We start from the raw sequence: 9,833 nt of genomic DNA, 5'->3' as shown, positions 1-9,833 counted from the left end.
TCACAACATCCCAGTGTGCTAATTTCACATCAATGTACTTACACCATACCAAAGTGCTCACCCACACCAATGTGCTCATTTCACGCTAATATACTCACACCTCCCCAATATGCTTATCTCACATCAACGTGCTGATCTCACACATTAAATTCAAAGGTTATAGGCACCCAACAACAATCTAAGGGTACATCTATTAGATACTCTTTGTGTTCCACCTATGTATTTTCTTCTTGATAGAGAAATTGAAAAATAACCCCATGACCCCTTTTCCTCCATTTTCCTTTTGGGATTTTGAGCATATGCACACATGTGCCCAACATAAGTTTTAAGCCCCTGAATCTGGAACTTGAATCTTGGTTGACTGCATGGAATTCCAGTGATGTAACTATTATGCCATCTGCTGGTCACCTAACCCATATTTCTTAACTCCTATGACTTTTTAAGCTTTTCCAGATCAATATAAAATGGTCAGCTTCTGGTTCCCTTTGAAAGCTTTAACAAACAAACTGAGCCCCCTTACATGGTTATCTGTGAGTTGTGGTGAAATACTACTTCCCCAGGAATTCAATGCATTCACGGCAGTCTACACCTGACCTTTAGTATCACAGCTGAGATATTGTCTGCTTGGGCTCTTGCTCTGCAGCCCTGCCATGGTCTGGCCAAGGAAAGCTATTTTTCACAAATCCAGCCTCTTCTGAAAGACATCTGCCACCCCACCATTGACGTTTGTGCCAGATCATTCTCTGTGGTGGATGTTGCCCTGTTCATTCTGGGATGTTGAGCACCATCTTGGCTTCAGCCTACTAGGTACTAGGGATACCTCCTCAGTTGTAACAATGAAAAACTTCTCCAGGCATTACTGAGGGTCCACTAGAGGCACAGTTATCCTGGTTGATAACCACTGATTCAGTGCAGGAGACATAAAAACATCTTGATGATGTATGAATCAAAGCCAACCATTACTTGGTTCATATCTTAGACAGATCACTTAACCCTTCTGAGCCCCATTCCTGCAAATGTAGATTAAATTTCTAATAGTATGATCACATGGAATGTTCATATGTAAAAATTAAATGATACAATCAAAATAATATTCAAATTTCAGCCCATAGTGGATAAAGAGATCTAAAGAAAAATGCTTGCAGCCACAAATACTATACCTGGCACCTGGCAAGACTAGCCTTTACACAAGAAGAAGAAAATAAAATATTCTCTGATAAAGAAAAACTGAAAGAATTCACCAAAAGTAGGTCAGTTCTTCAGGAAATACTTAAGGAAACACTATATCTGGAAAACTAAAATAGATAATAGAACTAAAGTAGATAAATAGAAACAGGAGAACACAATACTAGCAATAAAGGGGTAAGGAACTAAATGACAGGGCTAAGTCCAAATATATCAATAATAATGCTGAATGTTAATGAATTTAGTTCCGCAACTAAATGACACAGATTGGCTCAAAGGAGGAAAAAATCAAGAACTCTCTATATGTTGATTATGAAATATAATACATTTCTTATGATTACTAAAAGTTTTATAAATTAAGATGTAAATGGAAGCACTTTTTTCATTAGGTTTTTGCCATAGGCATGTGCACTCAACAGAGACAGACAGTAAGAGGAAAAGTGAGAAATCAATCTCCCGAGGAGGAGGTGCCAATACCACAATCCCTTCTCCTCCCTTCTCCTCTTGACATTTTGGGCATACATGCACACACACCCAGTGTGATTGTCAAACAACCAGGTCTGGGACATGAACTGTGGTTGGATATGTGGGAGTTGAGTGCCTTTACTGTTATGGCAACTGCTGACCCTGTAAATGGCAGCTCTTAATTTGTGTTACAAGTTTGAAATTTCTTTTCCTTTTTTCTTTTTTTTCCTTTTCTTTTTTTTAGCGATTTTGTATTAAAAAAAAAAAAAGGTGTGTGCACACATCAGAAAGACAGAAAACAAAAAAGGATGGTCACACGACCATCCTTCCTCCTCCATTCTACTGTAAGAATAAAATTAAACTGTGCCTATCCTGTTTTGTAAAGATAAAGTTTAACCTTTGCCTTTTTCGTTTCTGTACTAAAGCTAATGCCATCCTCATGATAAAGTTGTAGGAAGACCAGAGCAATTTGCAAGTTAGCTTAGCACCTTGCAGGAAGCTTGGACCCTTGTAAAACTTCCCCCTTCTGCTACCCCTGGAAACCCAGATCAGATGCCTCTGAAAACCTGACCTAGTTGCAACATCTGAAAAGAAAAACATTTTTGTCCTGCTTGAGCAAGCAACTTCAGGGTCACCATAAAATTACCCTAGAAGCCCCTTATCTTACTTCCTCATTCTTTCCTCCCCTCACCCCACAGACTTGTGTCTATAAAACCTGAACACCCCTTTGTTCGGGGCTTCACTCACTATCGTGTTTTGTACGACCGAGAGTGGAGTCCTAGCACGCTAGAAATAAAGCCTCTTGTACTTTACATCAAGAACCGACTTTGTGGTTGATTGGGGTTGCCATAGTACTCCCTGGACAAGGAGGATCGGCCGGTTATCGGCTGGAACCTTTCACTACCATTAGGATCTTGGACACACACATATTAGCACCCAGCATGAGTTTTAAGTACTGGGTCCAGGACTTGAACCACGGTCAACCACATGGGAGTCCAGTGATGTAACCATTATACCACTTGCTGGTCCCAACAAGTTTGAAATTTCCATGTGTCTTATCAAAAGCATCTGAAGCTAAGGATTGCGAGGAAAGAACAGTAACTTTATAGAGATATCAAGTACTGTGTCCTCACTACAATTCGATGCTTTGCAGTTCCACGGGGCTTAGATATCTCAGACTTTGGAAAATAGTTTAACTTGGAATTGGGCAAAAGTACTATGGCAGTTAGACCTCTGGAAGAAGGTGAGTTCAAGGAGGACTAATAATGACAATGTTCACTTGACTTTTAACTTGATCCCTTGGGAAAGGAGTGTGATCAGGAAAATATTTCTTTCTGCCCAGACCAGTTTCCCACAGGGATATCAAGTGCCCAGGAGTTGGAGTCACAGAAAGAAAGGTGCCAAATGAGCAGATACTTGCTGCTGTAAATACCTCCTCTGCTGTTGTCCTTGTGTAGGACAGGACGTGGTTGACTTCTCTTCTGTAGTCCTACACCTAGCTATGAAAACAATGCTTCATTCCTTCCTGTTATCTTGTCTGAGAATAGAGCTTTAGACTCTATATAATCACCCATCTAGGGAGGAAATCTGACTCCACATGGACACTGCCTCCTCAGCAACCCCAGCCAGGTGAGTCTGAGTGCCCAGCAGGTACCGCAAGAAAGGTTCACAGGGAACTGAAGTTGAGAATGTTCATCTGAGATCACTAAGAGCCCTATCCAGCATAGCCCAGAGCCACAAGATCACTGTGCTTGCTTGCTTGCTTGACTAAGTAACTTGTAGTTAATTTATTTAATATGTTTTAAAAAGAAATCTGTTAAATCCAGCAGTGCAGGTGAGAATTAAATGATGGGAATGGAAATCCAATTAGTGAAGACCAAAGAAGGAACAGAAGGGGTCAAAGGATTTCAATAAACTTAATGCATTTCCATGGAGATTTGCCTAACTGGGTAGGAAAATGGGATGTGCACTGAAGCATGAGCTATTTTATTTCCTGTTTAAGATGGGATGTATTTGACCTTGTTTCTCTATTCATCACTAAGATCAGACCAATGGATGGCTTACAAATACTACCTTGCAACAGCAGCTCATGAGACAAGTATTTTGCAGTATCTTCTCTCAAGTTGGGTAGCCACAAGGAAAAGTCAATTTTATTTAATAGAACACTGGGGAAAACTAAAGAACTTAATACATCAATTATTTCATTACTGCTGAGACTGAAAACATTTTGGAGTTTGTTAGCCTTTTTCTTTACTGGGAATTGTCTTTGCAGGTTCTTTGCTATTACATATTGTCGCTATTTTGGGTTTATTCTTTCTAAGATTTTTTTTACTGTAAGTTTGCTATTTTTATTTAGTTATGATAAATAGATGAATGATAGATAAATATCATGGGGGTACTATGTTATAAATTTTAAATTTTACATGGTCGTATTAATCAATCAGTCATATCTCATACCCATATCTCTCATTGTGTTTTTTTTTTCCTTTAGTATTGCTTTAGGGCACATGAGCTTGCCAAGGAGAGAGAGAGAGAGAGAAGGAGAGGGAGAGGGAGAGGGGGAGAGAGAGAGAGAGAGAGAGAGAGAGAGAGAGGAAAAGAGGGAGCAATCACCCCTTAAGAGGGATGACCATGCTGCAATCCACTCTCCTCCATTGTCTTCTGAAGATTTGGGGCATGACACACATGTGCCTGGTGTGATTTACAAGTCACCAGGTTTGGGACTTGAACCATGTAGTTGGCCCTGTGGGAACCAGTGCCTCCACGCCAGCTGTTGGACACCCTCAGTGGTTTTTAAACTTAAGAACATATTCTGAATCAGTAGTAATAATTTTTTATAACATTTATCATCTCATTTCACATATGTTTTTCTCATTAATACCACATGTGTTTTGTAATTAATCTATTTTTTAACTTTATAATCATTTTTACCATATTGTGTAACACATTCTTTTGTGTTCAAAATGAAGTATATGTTTTTATTAGCATATTTGAATCCATTTTTTCCTATGGCACAAAATTTTAACAGTAGATACTGATGATTATGTTTCTCCCACCTCTTCTTGTAAAATATGTTTTATTGTTTTTACATGCAGGTCTTTTCTACTTAACCTGAAAGTAGAGACCTACCTACATTGGTGTGATTAATTTTTTAAAATTTAAAAAAATAATATATTTTATATACTCATTTCATTTTATTGAATACAGTTGTTTTGGATCTGTCCTATTTATTTGGTTAGATAGTCCCCATTATTTTCTCCTTTTAAGTGTTAAATGTTTCTATAAATATGCACTACAAAATGGTCATACCACAATGTGGCCCCAAGTTCACATGCCCATGGAAAGCTTGCTAACTGGAATCTGGCTGCTGTGTCTATATTTTTAGAAAGCTACATTCATAGAGGACTAGTATAGTATGTGACTGAAGACATCTCAGTGTCTTCCAGATTCAGCATCAGCAGATCCCCTCATTCCTCACAATCTCCTGACATCATCTCATTATTCTTCCTCTTGCTCATTTCCTCAGCGAGATGACACTTACCCAGATATCCTTGTAGCTCCTGCCCCCTTCCACCTGAGGTCTCTGTTCAAATGTCATCTTATCTGCCAGTTGATAGCATCATGTCCACTCTCTGACTTCTACATAATTTCACTGTCTTCGAAGCACTTATTAATATGTGATATCACATTATTGTTTATTTATCAATTCATACTCCACACCAATAAGTGTTAAGCATTTTAATTTCATAGCACCTTATATTCATTACCAGACAATACATGATATTCGGTAGACTTTCAGTTTATATTACTCAAAAACATGTGAGAATTTAGAGAAAGGTTGAGAATGGGATAGAAATTCTCATTGATGCATAGCCTGGGAGAGTGGGGTGTGCTAAAGGGAAGAGGAAGCTTACACAAAATACAGAGAATGGATCAGCCCTTCAGCCTAGTGATTCAAGAAGCTGGGACCAGCAGTTAGGATAATGACTATGTCGCTGGACTCCCATGTAGTTGACCGTGGTTCGCGTCCCGGACCCAGTGGCTTCAAACTCACGCTGGGCATGTGTGGATGCGTGCCCAAGATCCTGAGAGGAGAATCTGAGGAGAAGGGATTGCGGCATGGCTATTGCCCCTGGGGGATGATTTCTTGCTTACTGTCTCTGTCTCTCTCTGTCTTTCTGGCATGGGCCCTATAGTGAAAACCTCTCAAAAAAAAAAAAAAAAAAAAACACTGGCTATCACATGATCGACTGTGGTTCAAATCCTGGTCATATCTGCTTGAAAAACACCTTGTGTGTGTGCATACTTGCTGAAAATCATGGCAGAACAGAGAAGCAGAGGAGAAGAGATTGGTGCATGACCATGACCCATTGAGGGGTGATTACTGCCCCTCCCCTAGTTTCACTCTAGCATGTATGTGCATCCTGGCAATGAAAAAATACCAAAGTTAACCTATTTACTGTACAACATAAGTTGTAACATTTAAACTATGTGAGTATAATTTTTTTGAGAGATTTTTTGCTATAGGGCATGTGCACTTGCTGGAAAGACAGAAAGCAAGAAATCACCCATTCGGAGGGTGACCATGCTGCAATCCATTCTCCTCCATTCTCCTCTCAGGATATTGTGAATGCATGAACATGCATCCAGCATGAATCCTAAGCTGCTGGGTCCAGGACTCAAACCATGGCCAACTCTGTGAGAATCCAGTCATGTAATCATTATGCCATCTACTGGTCCCAAGTAATTTTTGTGAACTCTGTAAGCTAACCCTGTAAGCAATTTTGAGTGACATATTAGTCCTGTTAATTTCTTTTTCCTAACAGTCATGCCCGTCACATAGAACGAGATAATGATTCAAGAATATCAGATTTTCTTCTTCTGGGACTTTCAGAAGAACCCAAATTACAACCCCTCATATTTGTGATTTTCCTGTCCATGTACCTGTGCACCATCACTGGAAACCTGCTCATCATCCTGGCCACCATCTCGGACTCCCACCTGCACACCCCCATGTACTTCTTCCTCTCCAACCTGTCCTTTGTGGACATCTGTTTCATCTCCACCACCGTCCCGAAGATGCTGGTGAACATCCAGACACAGAGCAAGGCCATCACCTATGCAGGCTGCATCACCCAGATGTTCTTTTTTGTACTCTTTGCATCATTAGATGACTTTCTCCTGACGGTGATGGCCTATGACCGGTATGTGGCCATCTGTCACCCCCTTCATTACACAGTCATCATGAACCCCCAGCTCTGTGTGTTGTTGGTTCTGTTGTCCTGGATCATGAGTGTCCTGAATTCACTATCACATAGTTTAGTAGCATTGCAGCTGTCCTTCTGTACACCATTGGAAATCCCTCACTTTTTCTGTGAAACTAACCAGGTGGTCCACCTTGCCTGCTCTGACACTTTTACTAATGACATAGTATTATATTTTGCAGCTGTGCTGCTGGCTGGTGGTCCCTTTGCTGGGATCCTTTACTCTTACTCTAAGATAGTTTCCTCCATATGTGCAATCTCATCAGCTCACAGGAAGTACAAAGCGTTTTCTACCTGTGTCTCTCACCTCTCAGTTGTCTCCTTATTTTATTGTACGAGTCTAGGAGTGTATCTTAATTCTGCTGTTATCCAAAATTCTCACTCAAGCACAACAGCCTCAGTAATGTACACCGTGGTCACACCCATGCTGAACCCCTTCATCTACAGTCTGAAGAATAAAGACATAAAGAGGGCTCTGAGAAGTTTCCTGTGGAGGAAAGCTATCAAAGGGTCAACTGTTCTGCTATTAAAGAAGTGCACTTGTTCACAGAGAGTCTAAGCATCAGGCAGAAATGGTGAAAACCTGACTGGATTCTGCAAGTATAACTTGTCCCATTCGATTATCTATCTCCTAGACCTTCCATGACTTCAATTTCAGCCTCTCTATACAGCAAAGTACCTCACTTTTCCACTCTGTCTGATAATCTAATGAAAAATAAATGCCATAGGTGCATACACTCTCCAGAGAGAAACAGAGAGAGACACCAGGAGGGAAAGTGAGAAATCACCCCCTAGGGAGATGGCCTTGTTGTAATCCCTTCTCCTCCTGTGATTTTTGGCACTCTGAAACATGTGTTTAGCTTGATTTTCAAACCACCAGGTCCGAGACTTGAACTGTGATCAGCCAGTTGGGAGTTAGCGCTGTAACTACTACGTCATCTGCTAATCTCTTTGTCTGATATATGAACAGGTTTTCACTTTGTCTTTTTTTTTGTATTTTCATAAGTATATCCCAATCATCTGTCAGAAATACTTGGAAATCCCCATTAATTTCATGGAGCAACATAGACTTAATAAAAATAATTTTTCTCAGCTGATATATATTGAAAAGGTTTTCCTTTTTTCTATTAAAAAAATCTTATACTGTACTTTTCTTATGGGAACAAAATCACTACACCTGGTGGCTAAGGTCATTTATATAACCCAATATTAGAAGACATCTGAGATCACAGTTTTAAAATTTTCATCTTATCATTCCATGATATATGACCATCTCAGTTGTTCTTCATGAAAATATAGAGTTTAGCACAGCAAATTTAGGTTATAACTTATGATCAAGGTTTTTTTTTTTTTCCGTTTTTCTTTTTTTGTTTTGAGAGGTTTTTGCTATATGGTGCATGCGCTTGCCAGAAACACAGAGAGAGGCAGAGAGACAGAAAGCGAGAAATCACCCTACCACAATCCCTTCTCCATTCTCCTCTTGGGATCTTGGGCATGCACCCACACGCGCCCAGTGTGAGTTTAATCCACCGGGTCTGAGACTCAAACCGCAGTCAATTACATGGGAGTCCAGTGGCATAGCCATTATGCCAATTGTTGGTCCCCAGTGACTGAGTTTTATTCTCACCTTTAAGTTCTTGTTTCTTACCTAACCTGATGTCTTCAGTGCCTTCCCCGTTATGGAAAAGAGTCATTACTATCTACACGTTTGCAAGTGGTTTGTGTTTGGGAAGACATATCTTTTTATGGCCTTAAAGTCAGAGATGGATTTAAATATGATGAGCTAAATTTTAAGCTATGCATCATAATACTATGCAAAATATTTTGTTTGAATTCTCTACCTAGTAAGTATGTGTAGAAGATTGGTGTTCATGTCACAATCACTATTGCCGATGTCATTTATATTGTATCTACTTTATTCACAGGCATCTTTTTAATCTTCATCAAAGCATCCTTCAAAAGTAACCTTGAGTTTCTGTGTAGTCATGTGATTCTGGGTCACAAGTATTTCTGCACATTCATATTTTTCTTTTTCTTTTTCTTTTTTCTTTTGAAGAGGTTTTTGCCATAGGGCACATGCGCTCACCAGAAAGACAGAGAGAGGGAGATAAAAAGTGAGAAATTACCCCCCAGGGTGGATGGCCACACCACAATTCCTTCTCCTCCATTCTCCTCTCAGGATCTTGGGCACATATGCACACGTGCCCAGTGTGAGTTTAAGCCACCAGGTCCGGGACTCCAACCGCTATCAGCTACATGGGAGTTAAGCTACATAGCCATTACGCTAACTGCTGGTCCCTACACATTCATATTTTTCTAACCTCTCCTGCCTGGAGAGGAATATTATATTAGTCACTTTCTAATACAGTCTTCTCAAACAACTGAATAGCAGAGTAAGCATGAATGCAGTCCTCATATATCAGAAAAAAAGACCAAAAATAAAAATCAGATTATTGGTTTTCAGGGAATAAGAGAAATGAAGAGTGTCTACTGATAATTCAGCCTCCAGTCCCGTCTTGAGTGGAGAAACAAGCCTTTAGAATAAGACTCCTCCATTGCAGCTGAGAACTAATGCTTTCAGGGAATAAGAGAAATGAAGATTGTCTACTGATAATTCAGCCTTTCACCCCCTACTCTCAAGTGGTAAGGTGGCCCCTCTATCCTACTCTCTGTCTCTCTCTGCCTCTCTCTGTCTTTTAATTTTTTGGTAATTTTTCTTTTTTTAGAAATTTTTTAAGGTAAAATATTCTCTTAGCTTTCAGATTCTCCTTTATCTTGCTAATAATCCCCCTTTTTCCTCTCATCTAGGAGAGGCAAAGGGCAGGCCTTCAGAAGAAGACTCCTCCATTGCAGCTGATAACTAGTGATTTCATGCCATGCGGTTTTCATTTTTTGCTTTTTTAAAAAATATTTTTATTT

General features: G+C 39.8%; 1 pseudogene; it reads left to right on the top strand.

The window, feature by feature from the left end:
- The first annotated feature begins 6,588 nt into the window (after positions 1-6,588).
- LOC114008187 (olfactory receptor 7A17-like) lies at positions 6,589-7,444 on the top strand (annotated as a pseudogene).
- The last annotated feature ends 2,389 nt before the right edge of the window (positions 7,445-9,833 follow it).

This window comes from Tupaia chinensis, unplaced genomic scaffold, assembly GCF_000334495.1.
Source record: "Tupaia chinensis unplaced genomic scaffold, TupChi_1.0 Scaffold000300_1, whole genome shotgun sequence".
In the NCBI taxonomy this organism is placed as follows: Eukaryota; Metazoa; Chordata; class Mammalia; order Scandentia; family Tupaiidae; genus Tupaia; species Tupaia belangeri.
The sequence above is the reverse complement of the archived record's forward strand: the minus strand, read 5'-3'. Positions and strand labels throughout refer to the sequence as shown.